The 13651-nt window shown below is 38.0% G+C and overlaps 1 protein-coding gene across 1 annotated transcript in view; it reads right to left on the bottom strand.

Moving 5' to 3' along the window:
* Positions 1–10694, bottom strand: part of plxnb2b (plexin b2b) — a 142525-nt gene extending 131831 nt beyond the window's left edge. Inside the window, exon 1 of the mRNA XM_053484398.1 lies at positions 10578–10694. The gene's annotated coding sequence lies outside the window, so the exon portion shown is untranslated. The remainder of the gene's footprint in view (positions 1–10577) is intronic.
* Positions 10695–13651: the final 2957 nt, after the last annotated feature.

Below are 13651 nucleotides of genomic sequence, written 5' to 3'. Positions count from 1 at the left end.
AGTGGCTTGATATTAGGAATGCAAAAGTTGTAGCCCTTTTTCTGAAGTTGTCTGTGCATGGTGGCTCTTGATACACAAGTCCAGCCTCAATTCACTTCTTATAAAGCTCTTGAATCACCTTTGCTTGACAGTTTTCTTAAGGCTTTGGTTATCCCTGTTGCTTCTGCATCTTTTCCTATAACACTTTTACCTTCCAATCATCTTTCAATGAATATATTTGATGCAGCACCTTCTGTGGCTTACCCTGCTTGTCGAAGGTGTCGATGATCATTTGCTGGACAACCGCCAACAAAAGTCAGCAGGCTTGTCCATGTGTGTACTGAGCTAGACCAACAGACACATGGTATTTATACTGTATGAATAGTGATTTATTTAAATGGAAATTGAATATTATAATATTTTAATATATTGAATGCATTATTTTCATGAACTGTAAGCCATAAACATCAATGAATCTAGTTTCACTTTTTGTATTAAATCACAAAAGAAAAAAAAACCTTTTTCATGATATTCTAATTTTTAAGATGCGCTGTATATATCTCAACATATATACCTTCTACTGTTTCTCATCATAAGATTACAAGGTACAAACCAACATTAGCGGCTGCTACACACCCACATGCGAGAATTACCGTCGGGTTAAACTCATACCAGTGTAAAAAAATTTAAATTTGAATACTAAAAATGTGGAATGCTAAAATGAATAGCAACACTATTCCAGATGTCAATCTTTCCATTCTACATTGCATGTTGAAATTATTTCATATTAGAAATGGCCCTCTGTGTGTTCAATAGAGCACATCAAATAAACCAAAACCAAAAATGGTACAAATCAGGTATTTTAATAGCGTGTATGTCTGCAGGGGCGCATGAAGATCTCATCCCTGCATGCCATTCTGCTAGCTCATTCTCTGTTGATGGGAAGAGACCGTGTTTCTCACACTCCCCTGTGAGGCTAATTCTACACTGATGAACCATTTCATGCTTGTAACCAGACCCTTTGAACCAAGAGCTCACGATCCTCTAGGCTGAATCTCTGTGTGTGTGCATGTGTGTATGTAGATCCATCCCACACACTTCATGAGTTTTCCCATTATGTATAGCATATTTATATAGACAATGAATTTTAAAGATAAACAAAAAAACGATTACTAAATCAAATTGATTTTAATACCAAAAACTAACCAAACATGATTGTGTGAGTGTTATGAAGAAGTAAGAGCACTGTGCTCTGGCTTATATGCCGTTTATGGTAAGATGGTGGTGTTTAAAGACTGTGGACGAAGAGTGGGCGTCAAGCCCAGACTGGATCACACCGGCAATGCCAGCTGCTGGTGTGTATGTGTGAGAATGTGTGTGATCTCACCTCATCTCTTCCATTTCCCACCATCAGATATGACTGAGCTCATGGCTGAATGAGAAAAGTGGGGGTGAACTACAGGGCACAATTGCTACAAATTCCTCATTAGTTTAGAGATTTTTTTTCTGTTCTAGGACCAGCTTCTGAGTAGAACTGATCAAAAAAGGCAGCAAAAAATATGCTTTGGTAAGCAGAATATAAATGGGGAGAGCTTTGAACAATAAAAGTCTTATTTGTAAAGATCAGGCATTTTCATGTCCATTCATGAATATTATTATCTTTACTATATCATTTTATGTCCTGATCAAGTATCCTTTTATGTCAAGTCACTGTGAGAGATAACATTTAAAACACTATCTAGGACATGTTTTGAAGAAACATGAGTAGTTGTGACTGGATATAAACCAAGACAAGAAAAAATAGCTTTTCAATAGACATTACATCTTACCTATTTCCTAAAACTGCTCGGTTAAACTAATAGCGTTTATGCAAACTCAGGCTGATACATCCAGGCATAGTGCGTGACAAAGTATGAGGATGTCAGACGGTGACTAGTGATAAAAACAAATTTAAGAAAATATTACTTGCCAAGTAAATAGTTTTCTTCCAAAATAAAATAAAGTTGACATCAGGATGAAGTGCACAGCAAACCTGTTTTAAAGGCAGAAGGTGACCCATACACACAGCCAAGAGTCATACTATTAAACAGGCATCTCCTTGAATGCAATCACAAAGACAATAAAATATGTTATAAAGACAACTAAGACAACGATATACAAAAATAATCAATTGTCTGTTTTATAAAACTGAAATTCTAAATCTGTATATGGATGGTGTGACAGCAAAATGAAATGAATTAAATTTTTGGACCTTCACTCGAAGCTTCTAAAAGAAGGTTAAATAGTGGTTTTCAAATATTAAACATTTTGTGTTATTCTCTTGGAAGCTTTGAACTTCCATGTTTTAGACAAAACACAACAGGTAGGTCCCAGACTTTCCATCAAAAAGCAGGCACACTCTAACAAGCCAATCACATTGCTTCTTTCTGTCACATGATCAGTAAACTTAAACTATGAGCAGCAGTTACCAGGAGTGAGATAAATGAATTTTCAGGGAATGTTGAAGCCAAAAAAAGGACATTTACATTCTGTTGCTGCCATTGCCAGCACTAATGGAGTACAAGTTTAACATCTGCAATATGTTCTTTTAAATAAAACATTATCCAATTTGGATGTTGTTTGAACAGCATGTTATATATGAACAAAGTTATATTCACTGTGGTAGAGTTAGTGTCTAGTGCAACCTTCTTTTTTGCTTCCAAATACATAATTGTTTTTTTTTTTTCCCTCTTGCTTCTATCAACGGCTATTTTCTATTTCAAATTAAGCTAGATACAACTTTACAGCACTTTTAAGATGTGCAAAGTTTGCGTCAGATGCAGTCGCTGTGTGTGTGGGAAGATGTTTGATTCTGTGTCTGCTTTTGTTTGCTACTCTTCTAAACTACATACAGTATGTTATAATTTTATTGGACCAGAAAATGCACAAACGTATGGAATGAGGTCACTGTCAAAAATATTTGTGCGTAAAAAAAAAAGATTTGTGTGTAATTCTGTCTTTTGTCTGAGTTGGACTCCAAAATCTACAGCCACGACAGCTTACAGATACAAGATTTCGTGTGTTTGTTACAATACAACTCAAAATAAATATACGACTCTGACCGTTTACAGACGTGTTACACGGACGAATTGCGAAATCACGCCCATGAAGGCTGAGTGTTAAACCACTGTCAAAAATACGTCATCAAGGCCACATGCACAGGCATTACTATTCGAGGGAAGAGGAATCGATTCGGCGCATGCGTCCCGCCACCATTTTAAACTCCTAAAATCTTACCTACTATTGTTAAAACATCGCTGTAATTTTACTTCTCTTAAACATGTCAGACTTTACAATACTTGCACGATATTAATACTACTGTATTATTCATATGTATATTTATTCTTTAATTGTACACCACAATTGCTTGTGTATTATAATTATAAGAATTTCACTCACATGTACTGTACCAGTGTACCAGTATATCCTTACAATCCATACAAACGTAAGTTAAACGGCACAAAAGTAAAGTATAATAAGGTGCTATGGCCAACTACACTAATGAAACTAAAAGTGGTAGAGGAGGCTGACGATGCTGTAAACTGAGGTTTTTGTGTTGTTTAAAATGTTTTTCATGCTCTCTTCCAAAATATTTGAAATTAAAAAGGTAGCAAAACTTTTCTTTGATCTAGTTTGCTTCCACTACTTTCTGTTTTACTCAATACAAAATTACAATCAAACAATGATTAAAGCTCAACCAACAGATTACTCATTGTGTCAAATCTATTTGAGATGGAATTATAGCGTTTTGCAACATCACACAAAATTCACACTTATAAAACACCAAAACATTGTGGTATAATATTTTGCCATTTGGTGCTTTTTAGTTTCCTCGTGACTCACAGAAAACATGAACAACAACAAAAAATCTATTATTTAGCAATACTTCTTTCTCCATTTAATAAAAAAGACCATTTATCAAAAAAGCAAAAATTTTATTTTGCTCTCAAACTGTTCATTTTAATGTAGATCACTGGGTAGAATGTACACCAATGATACACCCTATGCACTGAAGAAACAGTATTTAGTTTCCATGAAGATGCATTATGTGGATCGTGTAAAAAAAATATTAGCAATGTAGAAATAAAAACAATTAATTAAAATGGCTAAAGATTGTTCTGCTATACTACATGTTTGACCAATCTATGTTTCTGTTCATTATGCTTCTTAATCAAACAATAAGAGAAACCAAATCCAGCATGGGTTCTTGGTTACGTTTCGGGTCACTTGGCAGTGAAAACAATAACAAAATGCAGAATCACGGTTAATTAACCAAGCCATGCCGTGTTGTTTGGTAGGGGAACAAAAAGTGCAATTAGACCAGGGTTTTTCAGATCCCAGGGGGCATGGATTTAAAAGCTGGATTAAGCAGCTTTAAAATACAAGCGTTCAATAACTAATTCCTGTTAGAACCGGGTTCTGACACTTACTCTGTCTTTCCAAAAAATGGACTTTTATTCATCTGGCAGGTGCTTTAATCCAAAAAATAGCAATCCTATCCAAATGACTTATCAGATTACAATCTGAGCATACTGATGAGCATTGGAGGGTTAAGAGACTTTCTTATAGGCCCATTAGCAGCTCTTTAGCAGGGACACAGTTCAAAAATCTTCTAGTCATTAGAAAAGAGCTTTAAACACTTTTAAAGAAGTTTTATTCCATAGCGTTTCTGTTATAGATTTAATGACAGGACCTAACATATATAAGCCTAAAAGCCTAAAACAAAGCTATGCCTTGTAAAACTTCAGTAGCTGTGGACCAACACTACAAATTAGGTATGACTATGAGCCAAGTCTTTCAGATCAACTCCATTAGAGACTCAACAACTATCCATGTTGAGAAGATTTACTACACACACACGTTCTTATGGAAGTATGTACAGTAAAAAAAATAAAAAAAAAAAATATATATATATATATATATATATATATATATATATATATATATATACTGTATATATACACATTACTATACTATACTACTAATATACTATTATATATACACACTATATACACACAAACACACAATATATACTGTATATACATATATATGTTGTACATAGACACATACAGTACATACACACTGATCAGCTATAGCATTAAAACATGGGCATGAGATCAGACTTGTTGATCTGGCGCCTTCCACGGGTGCTTGATCGGATTGGGATCTGGGGAGTTTGAAAGCTGGGTTGGCCGCCTTTGGCTCTTTGTCTAGTGGGCCGTGTGCTCAGAGGACTGTGGTGCACGGGGTGTTCTGGTGCCTTTCTACCATGGGCAATATTGACTTTTTTTTGCAATTGTAATATATTGTCTGTATATTATATTGACTTACATGTCAGACTGGTCTTTGGTCATCTGGACACAGGTGAGCTTTGGGTTCCCATGATCCTATCACCATTTTGCTGGTGTATATTTGGTGATCAATGTTGTTCAGTTCACCTGGTGGTGGGGTTGATGTTTATGGCTGATCAGTGTGTGTATTTATATTTACCACATATTCAGTACCAGTCAAAATTTTGGACACATTCTCCTTCAGTAGTTTTTCTTTATTTTTGTTATTTTTAATATTGTACATTAATATTGGAAACATCCAAAGTACAGAAGAACACTTCTGCAATTATGTAGTGAACAAAAATTGTTAAACAACCCTGAATATGTTTTATATTTTAGATTGTCCAAAGGACTTACATTTAGCTTTGATGACAGCTTGGCACACTCATGGCATTCTCTCATCAGATTCATGAGGTAGTCACCTGGAATGGTTTTCAAATCACAGGTGTTCCTTGTCAACAGTTAATTTGTTTGTTTTCTTGCCTTCTTAACATGCTTTAGACCATCAGCTGTCTTGTGTAGAGGAAGAGTGGGTAAAGTGTCAATACCCCTATTAGTTCTACTACAACTACTGTAAAAATCCATATTGTGAAAAGAAACACTCAGTTAGGGCTGAAACAATACGAGTAACGCGATTACAAAAAATGATCGAGGCAAAATCTTCTGGCTCGAAGCTTCTTTTAATTAATTTGAAATGCTTGCATTATGTTTTTGCGCAATTATTTGTTGACAGCGCGCTTCTGACAAAATGCACTTCCAGATGCAAGCCGCCAGTAAACACCAACGAAGAAGAAGTGCTTACGTCAGCCACAAGGCGGAACGAAACACAAACAATTAGCTGTGTATCGATTGGAGAAAGCGTTTTGTTGCGGGCTGCAAAATGGAAGGAAGTGATAAAAATATCAGCGAGCCAAGAGACGAAGAAACCAGCAAGAGAAAACGAAATAAATTGTCAGTAAAGGTTTATATGTTATGCCTGAGCTGTAGATCTTGAAACTTTTAGTTCTGAAAGTTTAGTTGCACACCTTAGTGTTTTTGTATAATTATTTTTTTAATGTGTGCCTTAGTTTTTTTTTAAACTTAAAGTCATTTGAAATAAAATTTGAAAATCTTTTAGTTTTTGCATCTAAGAAAAGGCTTTAAAATAAGAATGTATGTCACTGTAATGCACTTAATTAATCAGTCAACTTAATTAAACTCAGTCAACTTTAATACCCCCATCTAACCTACGCGGTTTCGCGCGGAGCCCGGAAGTACGGTTTATCATAATTTACCACGAGTTTTGGCACAGCGATTACGTTTCCATCTTTTTGCGGAAATTTTTTTTTTATAATTTTTTTTTATTATTATTTTACATGTTAAAAAGTTTAACTTAACTGCAGAACTTTGCGGAACGTCGACTGGCAATCACGGCGAAATCTCAAGAATTTTAAATGTATCCTTATGTGCAGTCGCCAAAACCATCAAATGCTACGATGAAACTAGCTGTCATAAAGACTGTTCCAAGAAAAGAAAACCAAGAGCTACCTCTGCTGCAGAGGATAAGTTAGAATTACCAGCCTCAAAAATCACCGATTTACAGCACCTGGCCCACATGCCGTAAATGCTTCTCGGCGTTTAAGCAGCAGACATACGGCATTTTAACATCCACAGTTCAGAGGAGACTGTGTGTGGCAGGCCTTCATGGTCAAATTGCAGCAAAGACAACATTACCACAGCATTTTGCAGTGACATGCCATCTCTTCTGGCTTGCACTTAGTGGGACCTTAATTTGTTTTCCAACAGGACAATGACCCCAAACACACCTCTGGGTTATGTAAGAGCTATTTGTTCAAAAAGGAAAGTGATGGAGTGCTGCATTAGATGACATGACCTCCGCAATTACCCACTCTAAATCCAGTTGAGATGGTTTGAGATGTGTTGGACAGAAGGAAAGCAGCCAACAAGCACTCTGGGAACTCCTTTGTGTACAGTACCAGTCAGAAGTTTGGACACAAGTTTGGATTTCTTTTCTACATTCTAGAGTACTGGATTTCTTTTTAAAACTATGAAATAATACATATGGCATTAGTTATTTAAGTGAAAACAATAACTGTTGTCATCAGTTGTCATTTTAAGACACACACACACACACACACACACACACAAATCCACTGGCCAGTAAACTACGAGTATTACGAGCCATGGCACAAAGCGAAAATCATTTAAAGCTGGTTTCTTGAACATGACAACGAGTTCACTGTACTCAAATGTCCTCAACAATCATCAAAACTCAATGTCGTACAGGACGTTTGAGATGTGTTGCAACGGGAGATTTGCATCCTGGATGTGCAGCCGACAAATCTGTAGCAACTGCATCATAATATCATGACAATATGGACCAAAACCTCTAAGGAATGTTTCCAGCACCTTGCTGAATCTCTGCCACAAAGACAGTCCCAAAGGCAATAGGGGGTCCAATCAAGTAGCTTGCTTTTATTAGATAGGAAGTGTTAGTCATCACCCACTAAGATCTGCTTATTTAGAGTGATATAATCTGTAAATGAAAAAAATGAAAAAAAAAAAAAAAAAACAAGTTGGGCAGGTACAAGTTTAGTCGTTGCCGTATGAAACAGAAACAAAAGTAAGAAATAAACATTGTACACACCTTCATGCTGTCAAGCTTCAAGCTTAGTTTAGATAGACTATAAACTGACATTTATTACTAATTAATTCTGATCATTTTGTTAATAATGAAAAAAAAACAAGTGAGAATTTGACAGATTGGTGCAATTTAGTATACGTGCTTACACTAATATAAAAAATAGAACGTTGCCCATCTTATCTTTACCATGGTTCTTATTTTTTGCCGAGCTTGTGATATGATGCATTACTCACTGAAGCTGTTAAGAGTGATGTAGTATGTCAAGATAAAACATCAGTTGTTGAGTGTGCAATTTTAGTTGCATCCTTTACTTCAATGTAAAACTGACTCACTTTGAATTAAACAACTCTGAGCGTGCAGAAGATCAACGGATCCTAAAATGACAGCAATTTACCGAACGGCAGTAAAAGGGAAGGTAAAGTATAGCCTGGTCTGTACTGAGCCATTCTGTTAGAGAAATGGAAAATAAGAGGCTTACAAACAAGAAGTCCACTGTTTTATAGGTACAAATAACACCAAGTTGACTTGTTCTTACCTTGTTCTTACTTTTGTATAAGACGTTGAGTTGTTTAAAAAAAAAATGGTCAACTAAAAAACTACTTGACTGTGACTGTGAGTAATGAGCATATTATGACATTAATGACAATATGGAGATAGGAATGAGGGGGAAAAAGGGTAGAGACTGAAGGTGAATGAGGTCATTCTAAGCTTTGCATTATTGAGAAATCATTCATCGGCACTTTATGCCTCTGATAAGAAAACAGACGGCATTTCTAGCTATTCCATGACCAAAAAAAAGCTTGAAAAATAAACAACCTTGACAAAAAAGATTATTTTTTTAACATGTGTGTTATGGTGTGTATATGGTCTAAAAATCTGTAAGAGAAAGTTACATGCACAGATGGCCTATGCTTGGGCTGGATGCCCCTCACTGTCCAGTGAGTAAGAGCAATTGGTGCCACTCCCAGTCCTTGTCACACACACACATCCGTGCAGAAACAAAGAACAAGAGAGCAGCCTCGAAAAACCTCTTTCTCATGACAGCATTTTATTTATATTATCATTTAATGAGGTTAATCCCACCCAACAGACAGTTTCTCTAATATAGTAAGGCTTTGCAGCTTTGGTCAGAGATCTAGGGTCTCGGTTTTAAGGCACATGGTACATGGTGCCAGGGGCAAACAGACACAGAACCCTCAGACATCCCTGAATGGGACCTACTGTCTGGCTCTTTTGTTTCAGCACCAGAACTAATGAGCGCATTAAAAAGGAGCTTTCTATCATCTTCTGCGCGCGCACACAAATACACAAGCATGCTGGATGAATCCAGAACCGGGAAGCAGCAGATGGACAGTGGTAACTTTAGGACTAGTACTCGGGCACTCATAGATTAGTATTTCCAGATAGTCTAAGCATATAAAGAGACAGTCTGATGAATAATGAAAGCATTTGTTGTTCCTAAACCAGTATGCAGAACAAAAAACTAAACGCATATGCTGTCTCAAAAGATTTTTTGTTTTAATCTTTTTGTACCCACCCATCCATCCATCATTCCATTCATTTTCGCTGACATCTCTAAGAGACAGTGGGCCACAATGACCCATCATTTTGAATTAAAGGTCATTTTTTTTAGGGAAGTTTCCCTGACCTCTGGCAACCTACAGGTGCACATACACTCGCACGCCCAATCATACATTACTGCCAATTCGAAAACACTGATCAGCCTACAACACATGTCATTGAATTGTCTGGAAACCCATCAAACACAGGGAGACCACACAAGCTTCTCACACAGAATGGAGATGAGATTCAAACCTCCATTCCTGCAGGTACAAGGCAATCATGATAACGAATATGCCACGTTCATCGCCGCCTTCTTGTTGGTATCTTATAAGTACAATATACAATATGAGAGGAGGCAGCATGAGGCTGGAAGCTTTGGGAGTTCATTGCTGGATGTTCAGCATCATCCAAGCAACTGGACTTTTGGAAATATCTAGAAGACGAAACTTTCTTTCCTTTTATTTTTATTTGTGGTACAAGTTTCAGAATCCTGTATATTCATGTGAGTGGAAGTAAAGTTTGACACACTGTAGGACATCACTCATGCTTTAGAATAGCAGAAGTGTTGACTTTGGTAATGGGGAATAATAAAAATGGAAAGCCTTTACACAACAAAACCTGGCGTTGGGGAGCAGTCACACACGGCGAGATGCATTGTTTTCATTTCAATCACGGCGTGAACACTTCCCAGGTCTACCAGAGACCATAAACTTGGATATGTAAGACCATGTTTATGTCTACTGTCCCAGAAGCACCAAATGGGCATTAATATGGCACAATAAACAAATAGGAAGCCGCCCAACGTGGCAGTAATACACGCGCGCATGTGACACTTCACGCGCAGCCTGTCCTAATGATGCACGCGACTGATGCACGAGACCAACTCGCAAAACAAAGCTTTAAAAAAGACGTGTATGAACCGCGCGCCTTTGCTACTTTCTGTTTTAAAAAAGCGCGCAATTCTATCATTTCAGTTACACACACACACACACACACACATATACACGCCCCACTCTACTCACCTTGGCTGAAGCGGCACAAACACCTCCAAATAGCGGCTTGGTTCAAAAAATACAAAGAAGCAAAACAAACAAAGCGAGAAATAAATTCCCCCAAAAATGTCGCCAAAAAAAAAAGTTCACATGTTACTTTAGCAGGGAGAGAAGCAGCACTGGGCACAGAGCGCACTCACAGCCTGATCCTCCCATTCAGCAAGAACAAAAAAGCATCGAGGCAGAATAACAGTCAGTTTTTCTCTCTCCACGCCCAGGTAGCGGGTCACATGACGCGTCCAGGTGTGCTCGCTGCCTGTGTGTGTGTGTGTGTGTGAGTGCGTAAGTGAGAGTGAGTGTGTGAGAGAGTGTGTGTATACCGACGGAGGCGAGACCTGCTCGCATCCACATCCGGGCTACCCGCCGTTAACGTAGCCTATACGGAGGCGAAGTGTTGCCTGCTGCTCTGAAAACAAGACGGTGGGGGCAGAGGGAGAGGGAGGGAGAGAACGTGTGTGTGTGTGTGTGTGTGTGTGTGTGAAATGGAGGGAAAGAGACAGAGAGTCTGAGAGAGAGAGAGAGAGGGAGGGAGGGAGAGCGAGCAAGAGAGAATCTGAGAGTGAGTGAGTGAGAGAGAGGGAGTGTGTGAAAGGTTGGGTGAAAAAGAGATGGAGCTAGGGACAGTGAAGGAAGGAGAGTAAAAAGAGTGCGACAGTAAAGTCTGATCTAGAGATAAAGGGAGGGAGAAATAGATGAGTAAGAAGATAGTGAGGGAGAGAAAATCTGAGAGGGTGTGAGAGAGAGGGGTTAAGTAAGATGGAAAGAGAGAGAGAGAGAGAGAGTGCAAAGGAGGGAGAGAAAGAGAGTCTGAGAGTGAGTGAGCTTGAGGTGGAGAGAGAGGGTATGTGAGCGGGAGAGTGAGAGCGAGTGAGTGAAGCGTAAAAAAGGAAGAAGAGGAAGAGAGAAAGAAAGTCTGAGAGAGAGGGAGAACGAGTGCGTGAGATGAAGGGAGGGAGAGATAGATGAGTGAGAAGGAAGGGGAGAAAGTCCGAGAAGGCATAAGAGAGAGGGAGTGTGTATGATGAAAAGAGAGAGAGAGGGCTAGGAGCTGTTCTCTTCTCTCTTCTCTCCGTGGTGAAGAGTGCCGGGAGAGATGTAACCGATGGAAAAGGCAAACAAATTACGCTTTACCATAAAAACATACGAATAAGCTCTCCTTTAACTCTCACTGCTCTGGAGGAGCCTCTGAGTAGCCTTGAAGCTTTTAGGCCATTGCTCTTTTAATCTCATTCCTTTACAGTACTTCTTCTAAAGTCACAGAATTATTTGCACACACATAAAATAAGATTAGTCTTTTAGATTTAAATTTCTGGGTCATTCTTAAATCGTACCAATCGTGTTAAAACTGACTAATCATCCATCCATCCATTCATCTTCAGTAAGCGGTTCATTCTGGTCAGGGTCTCCTGGTAAGACTCCGGGGATGATCTAATCAATGAATTGTTGATCTGAGTTTCATTTTAATTCGTGTCATGTTGCATGACTTCATTTTAAGCCTGTCTTAACAAATCAGCCATTTAAACCTGAACCTCTGATTAAAATATTGACTTGGCATTATTTCTGATTATCCGGCGTGAAGGATTTGCCCATGAGATGTTTTTAAAGTAGAAAACTTAAATGTGCTTTCATAAGCCATGGTTTTCTTTAAAAAAATTTAAGCCACAGTACATCATTTATAAATGTGGAACTAATCCTTAACTAATAGTACTTTTAAAATAGAAATAAATGTAATACACCCACATTTATTCAACCCATGCTTGATCTTAATTATATGTTATATGATTTGACCTAGATCCTCTATAGCAAATTTCCTTGGCTGCTATGATAAGCAAGTGTCTCACCAAGACTTTTTTCACTCTTTAATAGTGTACAGTGAGCCAAATTGAATCTGCTGCCTCAGTCACCTGTCAGAATTTAACAGCCTGGGAGGGATCCGTCGAACCCTAATGGGACAGTGAGAAGTTGATCTCTGTGAGTCATGAGCAATATATTGCACTACTCTTTGCCCCACAGTGTGGCTGTAAATATGAAGTTTGCAATCAATATTTTTTGGCACAAATGTATATCACTCGCTGAGTCCATGCTGTACTTATTGATTATGGCGCTACTTCTTTAGGAGTTATCACTCTGTCTCCTCCCTACACATTCATCCCCCAGTCTAACCACCCCAGTCTTCTACTGCTTCCTCTTATTCATTCTTTCCTCTAAAAGATTTAAAAGATTAGGACCCTGTGATGTTCAGAACCCTAAAGATATCTTTTGCATTTACAGTAGCTTTTATTCATTTTACCTCAATTTAGTCTCTTTTTCTCCCTTGCATTTGCATGAAATAATAAAAAGTCGAAATACAATCAGTTCTTATGATTTTTAGAAATTTTCACTGACTTTCTAGACTCAGGTCCGTTTCAAAACCTGGAATTTTTAACCAAGAATATGCTCCAGAATATAGAGGAAAGCCTTTTCAGAAGAGTAGAGCTTATTATAAAAACAAAGGGAGTTTGCAACATTCAGTTAGTAGATTCACATTGCACCTGTTACAGCACAATGTGTGTCTCGCTCTTTGCCTAGTATTGATATCACAATACCATTACAAAACATATTGTTTTACATATTTTAAATTACAATATTATTGAATTGCCAAAAACGTATAAGTATGTATAGTGCAAGTATTATTATTATTGTCATTATTTGTTACATCAATCTCTATTAAGACTAGAGTAAGGCATATAACTTTCTGCCTGAGAATTCGGGCACCTTTAGAAAAGCCTGCTATAGTAGGAGAACAGCATGCCAGCAGGCATTCATCTGAACTGACAGTGTCCTGGTGCCTGGTTGTACACAGTGTTACTATGGGCTGGGGTAAGTAATTTATGGTTATGCAAATTCAGCTGTCTGGAAAGAGATGGGTACTGCCCCAAGAAGACTGACAGGCCTGAGTCAGGTTCATTGTGCTGAAGCAGCTGGAAACAAGCTGACAAGAGGGATGGACTGATAAAGAGAGAGATGAGGGAGGGGGTCTTTTTTGGGAACAGCACCATACAGTA

The sequence above is a fragment of the Clarias gariepinus genome, chromosome 2 (genome assembly GCF_024256425.1).
Source record: "Clarias gariepinus isolate MV-2021 ecotype Netherlands chromosome 2, CGAR_prim_01v2, whole genome shotgun sequence".
NCBI lineage: Eukaryota > Metazoa > Chordata > Actinopteri > Siluriformes > Clariidae > Clarias > Clarias gariepinus.
The sequence above is the reverse complement of the archived record's forward strand: the minus strand, read 5'-3'. Positions and strand labels throughout refer to the sequence as shown.